At 42.2% G+C, this 16,488-nt stretch overlaps 1 protein-coding gene across 5 annotated transcripts in view; it reads left to right on the forward strand.

Moving 5' to 3' along the window:
- marchf7 (membrane-associated ring finger (C3HC4) 7) overlaps window positions 1-12,290 on the forward strand; it is an 84,025-nt gene extending 71,735 nt beyond the window's left edge. For 4 of the 5 annotated variants that reach the window (XR_010975337.1, XR_010975338.1, XR_010975334.1 and 1 more), the window contains 2 exons: window positions 6,771-6,978; window positions 11,893-12,290. The gene's annotated coding sequence lies outside the window, so the exon portion shown is untranslated. Of the gene's footprint in view, window positions 1-2,936; window positions 3,033-6,770; window positions 6,979-11,892 lie in introns of all 5 variants that reach the window. The other variant, XR_010975335.1, reaches the window with a different exon arrangement.
- The last annotated feature ends 4,198 nt before the right edge of the window (window positions 12,291-16,488 follow it).

Below are 16,488 nucleotides of genomic sequence, written 5' to 3' on the forward strand. Positions count from 1 at the left end.
AAAAACAGTAAATCTATGAGCTGAATTCTTTATAGTTACATTGCTACATCTATGGGGAGGAGGGGGATTTTATGCTCTTCCCTCCCCCCCCCCCCCCCCCCCTGTGGTGGGTTTTGAGGCAGGGAGAGCGTAAAATTGGGTGAGATGGTGGCGGGCAGGGGGACCTTGCCATCTTCCCGCCTCTGCCAAAATGAAGTCTGGGGTGGGAAGGCCGTTCACAGGCTGTCAAGTGAGGCTCTTAACTGGGCAGTTAATTCCCAATTAAGGGCTTCATCCGGCAACCATCGCAATTAGCCGTGTGGCGAGCAGCTCTGTTACCGCACGGGAAGCACAGCACTAAAAACCATACGGGTTGCTTTCTGGCTCCAGGGTTGGGGAGGGGTAACCCTTGTTAAAGGGCACTTAATGCCTGAACAATAGACCTGGCATTGGGAAGGGGTGGCACACTGAGAGCCAGCAACCCCCTGCCCTTTCTAACTGGTCCTGTCCCCCTTGAGACCTCTCTCGCCTGACCTACGTGGTCTGGATCCACTGATGCTTCTGAGCTCCATGCAGTTGCTCCACTGGCAGCAGCCACCGCCTCTGTGGTGGCACTGCTTAGTGGAAAAGCTACCAGCTCTGGCCAGCAGCTCTGAGGGCGGGACATCCGGTGCCACGGTCCTTGATCCTGTGGAAGTCCCACTGCTGTCCACTTAAATATTTAATTGGCACTAGATTGGGCAGGCCTTCCACAGAAGAGGCGATGCAGGCTTCTCTGCATCGCCTTTTCTGTTTGTTGAGATCCCTGTCACCATCATAAAATCCTGGCCCTAGTATTTGCAACATAATGCACTGCAATTGTTTCAAAGAGTGCATAATGTTTAAATTTATGAATAAAAATATTTTCTTGTGTGTGGAAGAATATTCATAAGATCACAAGATAGGTATGGATGAAGGTGACCATTCAGCCCATCTTGGTTCATCCAGCGAAGAGTGAATCATTTGCTACTCTGATCTCCCTTTTCAAAAATAAAATCCAGGCTCATCACTAAATATGAATACGAAACAATTCCTTGGGTACATGGTGTATAAAGTAACATAACAGAAGTACAAATGCAACTGTTACATTTTTGTTTTGTACTAGTTATAAATTGTGACCCTAGCCTTTGTTGACTTGGAAGCAAATCATGCAAGATGCTGGTAATTGAAAGTAAAAGGAGAAAATGCCAGAAACACTCAACAGGTCCAGCTGCATTTGTGTAGAGAGCTAGGTTTGGTTAACCTTTCAGATCGGTGGTGTCTAACAACAGATCATCGACCCGAAAGGTTAACCTTACTTTCTTCACTCCACAGGGGACCTGTCTCTATTTTCGCTGAATTCACATTTATCTTAAGAACTGAACATTTTTGGTTTATAGCATGGGAAAAAAATGTCATTTCTAGAGAGTTTTCCATAAGTTTGATTTTAAAGACATTACATATAAAAAGACTATGGCTTTTTTTTTTTAGGGCTAAAAACTGAAGCTGACATTTGGAGGTAGATCCCACTTGTTTGTCTAGTTCATTTTCAAAATATCTCAATCCACCTGATCAAATTAATTATTTTTCAAGTTCAGTGTAATAAGCAAATGCAGCAGCCATAGTGTACTACCAAGGTCCCACAAGCAGCAGTGCCAGAATAGGCTGATAGGATAAGTGGCCTCCATCAATGTTGTATGGTTTTATAAGTATCTAATCTTTTTATTGTATAGCTTACATTGAGTCTACCGCATGGAAATAGGCTCTTCAGCCCAACTGGTCTACGTTAGTGTTTATGCGCCACAAGCCTCTACCCACCCTTCATCTAACCCGATCCGTATGCTTTTATTCCTTTCTCCAATGTGCTTATCCAGCTTGCCCATAAATGCATTTATGCTTTTTGCCTCAACTACTTATGGTGGCATTCTTGGCACTCTTTTTAGATAAAGTTTCTCTTGAATTCCCTATTGAGTATATTTCTGATTAACTTTAATATTTATGACCTAGTTTTGGTCTTCTCACTTGGAAGCATTTTCTCCAGTTCTAACCTCAGCTTTCTCTTCCTGAGGAAAGAACCCCAGTTTGTTCAATCTTTTGTGCTAGTTCTAACATTTTAGTTCTGGTAGGTGTTTTTTTTTTTTTTTTTTGCACCTTCTCCAATGCCTTTTATATCTTTTTTTTTAATTATAGAGACCAGAACTATACACAGTCTGAAGTCTAACCAGTTTTTTAATACAAATTTAACATAACTTCTCTGCTTGGAAATGAACCCCAGTGCTTGGATTGCTTTTTTAAAAAAAAAACAATGGCTTTGGTATGCATTGCTACTTTTAGTAATTTGTGTGCCTGTACCCGAGATCCTCTTGTTCCTCTTCACTGTTTAGACTCTCTTATTTTCCAAGCAGTATGTGGTCACCTTAATCTTGCCAAAATGTACTACCTCACACTTGTATTGATTTGCCAATTATGCATTCATTCTCCAAGTTTATTAATATCTTCTATTTTGTCACATTCCATTGTACTAATTATACCCACAATTTGTCATCTGCAAATTTAGAACTTGTACTTCCAATTCCCAGGTTCAAAGCTTTAATGAAAATTGTGAACAGTTATCCCAGTGGAACACCACTTCCTATCTTGGGTAGTTAGCCTTAACCCCTACTCTGCCTTCTGTATTGTAGCCAGCTTGCTATCCATTCTGCTACCTATGTTTAAGGTGAATTGCCAGCCAGGATACAGCAGACTTGTTGCTCTTTTTCAGATAGTTCAATGGGATCCTTAACATACACATGGACAAACAGCTGGGAAGTTGGGAGTATTTACTTTTTACAAAATTAGTTGTACCAATGAGTACAGATCATTCAGTTCAAGTGTCACGCAAGCAGAAAAAAAACCAAAGCACTTTGGGATGTAAATTAACTTTTGCTGTGGGATTGCAGGCTTCACCCCTTTGCGATCAGGGAATCGGGACGTACCAGGGATTGGTGCATTTACCCAGAGGGAGACTCACTGAAAGGATAAATTCTATTGAATTTGTAAGCTTTTCTTTGTGCAGTTTGTGTTTGGGAAGGTGGTTGTTCTAATCTTTTGCACCTGTGGGTTGACAGTTGGTATAGGTAATACTGTAACATTTTATTGTAGCATTAAGCTACAGAGTAACAATTTTTGATCTGTCCTATACAAGGTGCCTGGAGTAAGGGGAAGTCCTGTGACCAGGAACATGACTTCTAATCTGTGCAATGTCTATGGAACCCAAATTCCCTGTGATCATTTGCACTTTGCCTGGCACTTCCAAGCTTTAGTGCTTCTGTGTTTTTGGCCTTGGCCCTTCTCTTTTGTCATCTCCCCTTTGTCACCCAGTCATGCCACTTTCATTTCTCCTGTCTTGGTCATTTTTCCCATCTTTTAATCCCTACCTCAAACCATCACAACACCTCTGCCTTCCTACTCAACTGCTGCCATTCCAAGCTTAAATCTCCTTTGGATAAGCCCATTTGAGGTCTCTTTACAAACCCCAACTGCTCATTCACCTTTTGCCAGCTTCTCAGCCTGGCATCTGTTGGGATCTAACCTTGCTAAACTCCATCCAACACACTCGCCACTATCCCTTAAGATTGAATGCCAGGAGATAATTCACTGTCCCTATCTGTATTTCCCTCAGCAAGGTTCTTGCCATCTATGACCTTTTATTGTGAATGATTATGTTGTCATCCTGGCTTTGGAGGAAACTTGGCTCACAGGTGGCAACTCCTTACCCCATACCAAAGCCTCCACACTTGCTTATACTTCCAACTGCTGCTCAAATTGGCATGGTGATAGTATGGCCCTCATCACCGATTTCACACTTTGGTGTCTCCTTTATACTCCATTGTCATGTTCTCCCTTTTGAACACCTCGTGTTGCTCCTTTTTAAAATCATCTCTGTCCTGAGGTATCCTCCCTCAGCCACTGAACTGAGTGACTTCTTAGTCTTGATAATTTCAATCTCTCCATCTCAGCTCCCTTTGTCTTTCTCTCCATCTGAAATCACTCTTCTGCATTAACCTCTGCTTTCATAAACCGAACTATATTTGTTATCTTCTCAATTTCTCCGTTTCCTACTGGTTTAGCCATCCGTCACCAAATCTGTCCGGATAACACTCAACTACCAGTGAATTTCAGTCTACCCTACTGAAACATCCACTCATCCAGAATCATCTTGGAGAGTAACGATAGCAAAGATCTGAAGGCTATCAATGGTCTCCTTAATTCCTGTTGTCCTGCCCCCTCCAACAAATTTGGAGGAGTTTATGGACTTCTGCTGATTCCACCATCCCCTTTCCTACCATGCCATGTATAACAAATATGTTACTGGGCTAATAATCCAGTGACATTGAGTTCAAATCTCACCATGACAGTTTGAGAATTTGAACTCGGTTACAAAAAAAGAACAAAAAAATAGCACCTTTTCATGACCTCAGGAGATGTCAAAGTGCGTTACACCCAATGAAGTAGTTTTTTTTTTTTAAGTATGGTCAATGTAATCAAGGAAAACACGGTAGCCTTAACCAAAGGTGTATGTGAAACCTCTGTGCCTATGACTATGGTGCATTTTCCCCTAGTTGACATATCAGCAGCTTTTGGCAGAGTCAACCACATCATCCCTCTCTTGCATCTTGCCTTCATTGTCAAGCCCAGTGGGGAAATCCTCTATTGGTTACTCTTTTTACCTATCTAATTGTATTAAAAACATCTCGAGATTTGGCCTTGCTTATTACCCCACTGTTGGAGTCCTTCTCTGTATTCTTCTACCCCAGGATCTGTCCTTGGCCTTCGCCTTTTCCTCCTTTCCAAGCTGCCCTTTGGCAACAGGATCTGGAATGCACTGCCTGAGTGTGGTGGAGACAGGTTCGATTGAGGCATTCAAGAGGGAATTGGATTATTATCTGAAAAGGAAGAATGTGCAAGGCTACAGGGAGAAGGCAGGGGAGTGGCACTAGATGAATTGCTCCTTCAGAGAGCCAGCACAGACACGATGGGCCGAATGGCGGCCTTCTGTGCTTGTAACCATTGTTTGATTCGTTGTTCCACAGACGTGGGCAGCTTCCACATGTATAATGACGCCAATTCTACCGCCTCTCTCGACCCCTCTACCTTTTTGCTATGAGATTGCTTGTCGGACACTCTGTATTGGATGAACTCCAATTTCCTCCTGCTAAACATCATAACCAAAGTCATCGCCTTTTTTTTTCTCCACCCACTGCAAGCTCCATATCTTTGCCACCAATTCTATCCCCCTCCTTGGACAACATCTTAAACTGTTCACTACCCCAGAGCCCTATTTAAACTGCTGTTTCCAACTTCATATCCTCTTCACAATAACTGTCTACTTCCTCCTGCTAATGTTGCCTACTTTCAGGCCTGACCTGAGCCACTGTGCAGCTGAAACACTCTGCCAAGCCTTTGTCACTTCTAGACTCAACAATTAGAAAGGTGTTTCAGCTAGCATACCATCCCTTATCTTCCATAACTTTCTGTTCATCCAAAGCCCAGCTACGCATATCCTATCGCATGCTAGGCCAGAATTTTATATTGTGGTAGAGGCCCCGCCCACCGGTGAGCCCACCTCTGCCAGGCCTGGAAGCTGCACTAATTTTACATGGCCCAGGCCCTAAATTGGCATTGATCAGGACTTCTGCCCCTCTGAGGCAGGAAGTCCCCCCTCCAAGAGCTGCCGGCCAATTAGAGGGCCGGCAGCTGCTCCTTCCCAGTAGCGCCACCGGGAGTGTTGGCCACTGTTGCTCCTACACCTAGCGAGAGAAGCAGCATGGATGCTGGCTCCGATAATGTGAGAGGTTTTGGGCCTTGCCGAGGATAATTGACTGGGCCCCAGTGAGGGGATGGGATGGGGGGGGGGAAGTGTTTCAGCAGGAGTGGCTTGTGCTGCTGAGGGGGACTCTCTGGGCACGCTGTGTCTCACAATCAGGAAGTTCCCCCCCTTCCCAGCCTGTAAGCCCGGTTTAACAGGGCGGCGTCCCAGGTGGCGAAGTGCCCGCCGCCATCGGTAATATACTAGCGGTGGGAGGAGGTCATTAAGTGGCAAATAATTGGCCACTTAAGTGCCTCAATGGGCCTGGGACGGACAGGCTATTTGCCACCTCCCCTGCTGCTGGTAAAATGGCAACGGGTAAGCAGTGGGAATGCCCCCCCCACCCCCGTCCCAGATGATTTTATCTCTCTCTCCCCGAGCCTCCCAGACCGCTCCGGGGGTTGAGGAGGTGGCAGGATGTAAAATTCTGGCTTAGATGCTGCTTGCCTACCACCCCTGTCCTTGCTGACGTTCCCTTTCATTCACCACGCCTCAAATTTAAAATTCTTATTTTTGTTTTCAAATTCGAACTCCTTCAAGGCCTTGCCCATCCCTATCTGTAATCTCCTCCAGCAGCCCTACAACATCTCCACCCAATTCTTTCTCTCCTGAATCCATTAGCGACTGTCCATTCAGCTATGCAGGCCCCCTGCTTTTGATTTCCATCCAGAGATCTGTCCGTCTCTCAATCTCCTTTTTTCCTTTTAAAACTCCTGAAAACCAATCCCCTTCCCCAAGCTATTATTTCCTTGTTTGGCTCAGCATCCATTTTTCTTTCTTAAGCCTCTGAAGTTCCGAGGGATGCTTTACTACGTTCTGGGTAATATGTGAATGCAAGTTGTAAACCTTGTCTGCATTGTAGGAGGTGTAATATGTGATAATCAAATTGATCAGCTATAAGATTTTTCTTTTAAATTGTCTGCAGTATTGTGCTTATGCTGATATAAAGGAGCAGGAGCAGAATAGAGATTCAAAAACTCTTCAAGATTGGAGACCAAATATAAAGGAACAGGAGCGGGAATTGGCAGCCGGATGTAAAGGATTGGGAGCAAAATCACACAAAGGAAAAAAATTATGGTGACATCAGAGTTGCATCACAATCAAGAGAGCCAGGAAACAGAAAGGAGGCAAGGGTGAGTATACCAGTAAGCTTTTAATTTAATCTACATTAATCAACTATAAAATAAGACTTGATGGATTAATATAAAAACTAAAGCTGACTTTTTTTTTAATTAAAAAAAAATTATTTATTGAGCACTGATTTTAATTAGATCTACGAGATAATGTTTTTTTTAAAAAAGGAATAGGAAGCCTAAAGAAGTCTGAATTTTCTTGTGAATTAACGTCTAAGGTTTTCAAATACTAAGTTAAGTAAAAACATTTTAATTAACCTCCTGTAAAATAATGCTGTCAGCACAGGCAAAGCAGTTGATTTATTGTAAATTTAATTAATAAATAGACGCATGGTAGGGCAACTCAGACCTGTGGCCTGTGCATGATCCATGTGGGAACTCTGGGACACTCCTCATGACCTGGACAATCATTATGTGCTGGAAGTGTCATTAGCTGCTGCAGCAGCTCGAGATCCGGATTTCGGACTTTGAGCAGCAACCGGCGTCACTGCGGCGCATCAGTGAGGCTGTGTGTTTCATGGATACCATGTTTATAGACATGGTCACCCTGAAGTTTAAGGGTATGTGGGCAGAGAAGGAATGGGTGATTGTCAAGAGGGACCTACGTGTCACTCACCAACCAGTATTCAATTATGAATGCTGGTGAGAGTAATGGTTCCTGTGGGATGTGCAGCCAGAGTCTAATCCATGGCACCACAGCTTAAAGGCCTGCTCAGTTCGGGGGAAAAAAACCTGACCGAACCTCAGTGGACCTGACCCGAGTCCTTCCAATTTTGCCCTGAGCCCAACCCGACCATCCCTTTGCTTACCTTCCGACTCAGAACCTCCAGGAAACTGTAGCACAGGCGTGATGACATCATAGTGACGTCACTCGCTCACCGCAGACTCAGTTTCATCCCAGACTCCCAGTTCAAGTAAGTTGTTTTTTTTAATTTTATTTCAGTACTTATTGGCAGAGCACTTGCCGTGTGTGTCCGACCTGACCTGGACTCTGCCCGACCCGAACTCGAACCTGACACGTCATCTGGTCCTGTCGGATTTGGGTCGGGTAGCGGGCCTTTACCTCAGCTGGAGAGGGGGGACAGGAGTAAGATTAGGAATGCAATAATGATAGGGGAACAGGTGTTTCTATGGCCACAGACATGATTCCAGGATGGTATGTTGCCTCCCTGGTGCTAGGGTTAAGGATGCAGCAGAGCACTTTGTGGTGGGGGGCGGGGGGGGAGGGTAAACGTTCAGTCTTGTTTTATATCGGTACCAACGCCATGGGTAGAGAGGAATGAGGTTCTGCAGGCAGAGTTTAATGAGCTTGGAAAAAAAAGCAAGCAGGACCTCAAGGTAGTACTCTCTGAATTGCTCCCAGTACCATGTGCAAGTGAGTATAGAAATAGGAGGATAGAGCAGATGAATGCATCATGGGAGGGCAAGAGATTCCTGGGATATTGGGGCCCGTTCTCAGGGAGATGGGACCTATACAGGCTGGGCGGGTTGCACCTGAACAGTGCTGGGACCAATGTCCTTGACGGGCAATTTGCTAATGCTGTTGGAGGGGGTTTAATCTAATTTGACGGGTGTGGGAACCAGGAGGTAACCTTAGACAGAAAATCCAAGGCACACAGAGAATTGGGAGAGACAGATAGCCCTAGAGTAGGAAATATTAAGATATTGGGTGGGGTTAGGGTTAAGAGCAAGAGGAAATATACTACGGTCTAAATTAGGTTTACTGTACATGGATATGAATGCGTGGAGTGTGGTAAATAAAGGTTGGTGAGCTGCAGGCACAGATAGCCATGTGGAAATATGATGTGACAGTAACGGAGACCTGGCTCAAAAAAAGGCAGGACCGGGTACTAAATATTCCTGGATACAAGGTATGAAGGGGTCAAGGACAGAATCTATTTGGTTAGAGCTAAGGAACAATAGAGGTACCATTACATTGCTGGGTGTATTCTATAGGCCACCAGCTAGTGGGAAAGATATAGACCAACAAATTTGCAAGCAAATTACAGAAATGCAAGAATTAGAAGAGTAAGTATAATGGGGAAACTTTAATTATCTTAATATAGACTGGGCTAGTAAAAGGCTGAGAAGGGATGAGTTTCTAGAATGTGTTCAGGTGTTTCAGGTCAACTGAGGAAGGAGGTATTGTTGATTCTGGGTCTGGGGAATGAGGGCGGCACAGTGGCGCAGTGGTTAGCACTGCAGCCTCACAGCTCCAGCGACCCGGGTTCAATTCTGGGTACTTCCTGTGTGGAGTTTGCAAGTTCTCCCTGTGTCTGCATGGGTTTTCTCCGGGTGCTCCGGTTTCCTCCCACAAGCCAAAAGACTTGTTGGTAGGTAAATTGGCCATTACAAATTGCCCCGAGTATAGGTAGGTGGTAGGGAAATATAGGGACAGGTGGGGATGTGGTAGGAATATGGGATTAGTGTAGGATTAGTATAAATGGGTGGTTGATGGTCGGCACAGACTCGGTGGGCCGAAGGGCCTGTTTCAGTGCTGTATCTCTAAACTAAACAAGTGAATCAATCGACAGGAGGGGAACATTTAGGGGACAGTGACCAGAGCATCATAAGATTTAGGTTACCTATGGAAAAGGGCAAGGAGTAATTCAGAGTAAAGATAGTTAATTGGGGAAATGCCAACTTTCAATGGAGTGAGAACTGATCTGGCCCAAGTAAATTGGAATCAAAGATTGGCAGGCAAAACTGTAACTGAACAATGGGCTGTCTTTTAAAGAGATTGTTTGGGTACAGTCAAGGTACATGCTCACGAAGGGGAAAGGTAGGGCAAACTGATCCAGAGCGTCCTGGATAATGAAAGAGATAGGGGGTAAGATAAAGCAGGAAAAAGGGGGCATATGACAGATGTCAGATGGATAATATAACTGAGAACCAGGCTGAATATAGAAGGTTCAGAGGGAAAGAGTAAAAAAAAAAGAGAAGCAAAGAGGTATGAGAAGTGACTTGTGGCTAATGTAAAAGGGAATCTAAAAGTGTCCCATAGGCAGATAAATTGTAAAAGTGGTAAAAGGAGGAGTGGGCTGATTAGGGACCTGAAAGGGACACTAAAGGCAGAGGGCATGGCTGAGGTACTAAATGGGTACTTTGTATTTGCCTTTAGTAAGGAAGAAGATGCTGCCCAGATCGTGGTGAAAGAGGAGGTAGTTGTCACTGGATGGGCTAAAAATTGATAGAGGAGGTATTAGATAGGCTGGCTGTACTTAAAAGTTGATGTATCACCAGGACTGGATGAGATGGATCCAAGAATACTTAAGGAAGTAAGGGTGAAAATTGCAGAGGCACTGGCCATAATCTTCTAATCCTCCTCAGACACAAGGATGGTATCAGAGGATTGGAGAATTGCAAATGTTGCACCCTTGTTGAAAAAAGGGTGTGAGGACAACTCGGCAACTACAGGCCAGTCAGTTCAACCTTGATGGTGGGAAAGCTTTTGAAAATGATAATTCGGAATAAAATTAATAGTTACTTGGACAAATGTGGATTAATTAAAGCATGCCAGCGTGGAATTGTTAAGGGAAAATCATTAACTTGCTTGAATTTTTTGATGAGGGTATTGCGGTTGTGGTATACATGGACTTCCAAAAGACATTTGATAAAGTGCCATGTCAGCAATGTTCGAGCCCATGGAATAAATGGGACAGTAATGTATGAAATTGGCTGAGTGATAAGGAACAGTAGCGGCAAGCAGTTTTTCTAACTGGAAGGTGGTTATATAGTGGGGTTCCCCAGGGATCAGTGTTAGGATACCTGGTTTTCTTGATATTTATTAATGAGTGAGATTTGGATGTACAGGGCACAATTTCAAAATTTGTGGATGACACAAAACTTGGGAGTATTGTGTACTTTGAGGAGGATAGTGATAAAATTCGAGGACATGGACAGACTAACGGAACGGGTGGACAAGTGGCAGGTGAAATTTAATGCTGAGAAGTGTGAAGTAATTCATTTTAGTAGGAAGAATGAGGAAAGACCATATAAATTAAAGAGTACAATTCTAATGTGGGTGGAGGAGCAGAGGGGCCTTGGGTTTATGTGCATAAATCATTGAAGGTTGCAGAGTTGGTTGAGAAAGCATTTTAATAAAGCATATGAGATCCTGGGCTTTAGAACTAGGGGCATATAGAGAACAAGAACAAGGAAGTTAAGATAAACCTTTATAAACCATTGGTTCAGCCTCAACTGGAGTGTTAGTTCTGGACACCAGACTTTAGGAATGATCAGGCATTAGAGCGGGTGCAGAAAAGATACATGAGAATGGTTCTAGGGATGAGGAAGTTATATGGGTAGGTTGGAGAAGGTTGAGAGGGATATGATGGAGATGTTCAAAATCATGAAGGGTCTGGACAGAGTAGTTGGGGAGAAACTGTTCCCATTGGTGGAAGGAATGAGAAGCAGAGGACACTGATTTAAGGTGATTGGCAAAAGAAGCAATGGCGACATGAGGAAAAACTTTTTTCGAACAGTGAGTGGTTAGAATCTGGAATGCATTGCCTGAGAGTATTGTGGAGGCAGATTCAATAGAGGTCTTCAAAAGGGAATTGGATAATTATCTTGTCATGAAAGTGCTTCCATTTTTTTTTTAGGACTCTTCTTTGATAGATTGTGAAAATTCTTTCATTTGAAAGAGCGTGGAGATGCCTGGAATTTTATTTTTTTAAGGCTGCTGGGAGGACACTTGGATTTAAAAAAACATTTACAGGAAGTGACAATGAAGTGCTAAAATAGACATAAGGAGCCTTGCTGGCTATTAGAGTTGTTTACAGAGAAGTCACATGTCTAGATTTATGGTTGTCAGGAGTTTTGGCTTTTTGATTTGGCTGGACTGTTTGATCAGTTGGTGTGTAGCCTGCTCAGAGAGAAGCCACCCAACTCATCTTTTTCCACCTGTTTCAGACAATCATCTGAGAATCCAATGTGATATCTGAAGCCACTGATGCAATTCTCCCGAGAAGCCTGCAAGACTACTCCTTGGCGTCTCCTGAACAGAACTGCTACAGAAAGATCCCAGTGACACGTGTGCCAGGATGCCAGATCAAAGGCCATCTGGAACATTCCATATCTTATCCTTTTACTTCAAGAATTGACAACTTGGCCAAAGTATTTTTAAAAAGTTGATCTCTGCAGAGCCATTTTTTTTTTTTCATTTTCTTTTTTCCTTTAACTGTGTGTGTGCATGTGTTTTAGGTTATTTTAGAAGGGTATATTTATACTTTAATATTTCAAACTGTTAAGCATTGCAACTTAGTGAATAAATCTTGTTTTATAATAAATCAATTATTTTGTTAAAGAAACCTGGTTTTTGATTTTTTTTTTAAATTCTGAAACTAATATAGATAAAATATATAATTGGCTGCATCGGTAACTGGCTAAAACATTAAAACATACGTTGTGACCAGTGGAGTAGTGGAACTACAGAAAAATAGTGCATTCCTCCAACCTCAGTCGTAACAATCTGAAAAGAGAAAATTTGCAAGGATATGGGGAAATGGTGAGGGAGTGGGACTAGGTGAGTTGTTCTTGCAGAGAGCCAGCACAGAACCATCTATGATTCTAGAAATGTTGGTTTTGTTGTACTGTCATGTTGCTCTTCGAAACAGAAGTACATCTTTCTTATCCCTTAAACCTTTGCGATAGGTATTGAAATTGTAACGCTAAAGTGTAAGCTGGATATAGGGAATGGCAAAAAATCCTTTTTTTTTGTGTTGGAGTTTAAGAAAGGAAACTTACTTTCATGGAATTTTTTAATGTATTGCTAAAAAAAAAAATGAATATGAGAGGTTAGAGAGATGAAGGCAAATTGGAGAAAAATGTAGAAACAACAGGGCCAGAATAATGCATGACTTTAATTATCCAAAGATAGACCTGGGTACAAGTAATATAAGTAGCATAAGAAGGGAGTTTCTTTAGGTCACCACAGCTGTATTCTAGTTTAAGGGACAGCATCTCATCGTCTATTTACGTACTTTACAGCCTTCTGGCCTAAATGCTAACTTTAGATCATAACCACTGCTCCCAGGTTATGGTAGTGCTTCTGTTACCATTTACTCCTCGAGGCACATTTTTTGTTTCTGTACTAGTCCTATTAACACCCCCTTTTGCCTTGCACCATCATCCTTTTTGTCATTTAATCACTCCTGCCTTATCACAGACCTTCCCCTCCCTGGTTAGCATTCACTTATAAGCTGTTAAATCCCTAACTACTTTCAGTGTTGATGAAAGGTCATCAATCTGAAACATTAACTCTGTTTCTTGCTCCACAAATGCTACCTGACCTGAGTGTTTCCAGCATTTTTCATTTTTATTTCTGACTTCCAGCATCTGCAGTATTTCTTCTAGTTGGTGTGCTTTAGTCTAAAAAGGAAAGAGGCAGTGCTGAATCCAGTTCTACAAAATTAAATGGAGTGTAGGTATAATACAAGGGATGGGGTAACAGTGACCATAACATTAAGTTCAGTCTAAAAATTCAAATGAGTGGCGACAGTCAAGATAAAAGTATTTGACTTGGGTGAGGTGGGTCGGGGGAGCAGATTCCATCAAGTTCTGGAAAGAAAACTAGCCCAGATACATTTTAGGTGGAAAATAGATGAGCAGATGTGACATAATGTTTAGACTAAGCATCTTTTCATGAGAAGTGGGGGTGCAGAAAAGGCCAAAGATATTTGGATGAGCATAGCAATTAAAATTAAGAATTAATTTTTTTTAAATACCTGGGATGAAGGAGTTGTCTTATGAGGAAAGGATGGACAGGTTGGGCCTGTATCTATTGGAGTTTAGAAGAATGAGAGGTGATCTTTATTGAAATATATAAGATCTTGAGGGTTCTTGACCGGGTGGAGGCTAAGAGGATGTGGGAGAGACTCTAACTTGGGGACACAGTTTAAAAATGTGTCTCCCATTTAAGACTGAGATAAGGAGGATTTTTTTCTGAGGGTGATTAGTCTGTGGAATTCTCTTCCCCAGAGAGCAGTCGAAGCAGGGTCATTGAGTATTTTTAAGGCTGAACTAAAGTTCTTGATTGACAAGGGAGTCAAGTGTCATGGGGGCAGACAGGAAAGCGGAGTTGAGGCCACATTCAGATCAGCCATGATCTTATCAAATGGTGGAGCATGCTCGGAGCCAAATGGCCTATTCCTGCTCCTGCTGCTAATTTGTACGTTTGTACGACAAACCTAGGGCTAACACAAAGCCAAATGGAGAAAGATAGAAAGACCTTTGGGATATCAATGAAACCAGAGGATTGGAGAGTTGCCAATGTAACATCTCTATTCAAGCCCAGGATAAACAAAGTAATGTTAGACCAGTTAGCCAAGCTGATCGAGAATAAGCTTCTAAGGCCTTAATATAGAATACAGTTAATATGCAGAAAGGCATAGGTTAACTAAGGATAGCCAGCACAGATTTATAAAAGGCAAATAAAAACACAAAATGTTGGTAATACTCAGCAAGTCAGGCAGCATCTGTAGACAGTGAGTGAGTGTCCAGGTCAATGATCTTTTGTCAACTCTTTCCCACAAATACTGTCTGACTTGCTGAATGCCAGCATTCTCTTGTTTTTATTTGATTGCCAGCATTTGCAGTATTTTATTTTGGTATTAAGCAACTTGACTTTTTCAATAACATTTAATAGTTCTTTGAGGAAGTAAGGAAATTTCTGGTTTAGGAAATACAGTGGATGTTTGTGTATGTATGGATTTTCTAAAGATGCATAAAGTGCCTCAGGAGGCTTGTTGTTGAAATAAGGGCACACATCATTAAAAGGAATTTGGCCAACTTCCAGGAATGGTAGATTTGTTAATGGACTGAAGATGTGTAACAGTCATACATACCGTTCCTGTTCAAATACAGCTTTATCAACTTGTCCTCCCATTTTGTTTTGAAAGATGTGTACCTGAACCATTAAGTCTCTCTGCTAATCTATTCTTAATTTTCCCATTTAGTCAATATTAGCTCTCCTTATTCTTCCTTTCAAAATTTATCCCCTCACAATTCTTCACTTTAAATTTTACCCAACATTTATCCATCCAGTCTGCTAATTCTGAAACAAAATACTCAAAATGCACATTAGGTAAATCACCCTTTACAAAGGGAAAAGACTACATTTTTTTGGCAGAATCTTAACCACAACATTTAATCTTCTGACTGTTTCAGAATTTGTTTTTGTTTCAGCATTACTGCATTTGCAGTATTTTGTATTTTTAATTCCACCAGAAGTATCTTTGAAGTCCTCTTCTCAACTACTCTCATTCCCTATCTTTGTTAAAAATATGGATTCCTATGTTTTATGAATGGAGTACAGAAATATAGATGATGCTAAATCCATACAAATCATTGGTTAGAGTGTTGTGTCCAGGTATGAGCACATTATTTTAAGAAGGTGGAGGTCAAGGCCACAGAGGGGTTACAGAGAAATTTAGGGAGGTTATACCAAGGATGAAATTTAATTGAAAAGAAATTAGCTGTCTTTACAGGAATAGGGAAGGTTATGAGGAAATCTGATGTAAGTGCTCCAAAATTTGAAAAGCTAATCGAGTAAAATGATACTATCCAGTAAATGGACATAAATTTAATAATGAAAGAAATTAGTCTTTGCTCTGCGTAGAGACACTGAATGCCCCACCAGAAACAGTGGTGGAAGCAGAATCCATTTATAGCTTTTAAAAGGAAAGTGGATAAATATTAGCAAAAGGAACCTTTTTTTAAAAAGCATATGTGGAATGGGGCTAAGTGAGAGTTGACACAGGTGAGCTGAACTGAATGGCCTTCTACATTGCAGAATTCTATGATAATGACACTGAATGCCAGAAATAGTCTTCAGGCTCCTAGCACTAGCATCAGATTTTCTTTTACTATTCAATCATCTGAAGCTGAGCTGTATTATAAATAGAGATGTGTTCTGACAGTATCTGCTGGATTACTTACCTGGTAGAATGGCATTTATTTCTCCCACATTACCATATATATCTTGGATTTTGAAGCAATTGCCCATAAGCTGTATAAAGCCCTTAATCTCTGACTCTTTTAGAATTCAAGCACCAGTGAGGGAGCAGCTATTTCCAAACTTCAGGCCAACCAAGTTCAAATGAACTTTTTTATTCATTCATGGGATGTGGCTGTCGCTGGCAAGGCCATCATTTACTGCCCCTCCCTACTTTAAAAGATGCTGGTAAGTTGCCTCTTTAAAATTATGCAGTCCGTGTGGTGTAGGTACTCCCATAGTGTTATGGAGGAATTCCAGGATTTTGACCCAGGAACAGTGAAGGAAAGGCGATATAGTTCCAAGTCAAGGTGGTGAGTGACTTGGGAACATCACCACCTGCAAGTTCTCCATGTGTCTGCTGCCCTTGTCCTTCTAGGTGGTAGAGATTGTGGGCTTGGGAGGTGCCATCGAAGGAAGCTTGGCGAGATGCTACAGTTCATCTTGTAGATGGTGCACACTGCTGGCACTGTGTTTATGGTTGAGGGAGTGAATGTTTAAGGTAGTAATTGGGG

This window comes from Heterodontus francisci, chromosome 7 (genome assembly GCF_036365525.1).
Source record: "Heterodontus francisci isolate sHetFra1 chromosome 7, sHetFra1.hap1, whole genome shotgun sequence".
NCBI classification, from domain to species: domain Eukaryota; kingdom Metazoa; phylum Chordata; class Chondrichthyes; order Heterodontiformes; family Heterodontidae; genus Heterodontus; species Heterodontus francisci.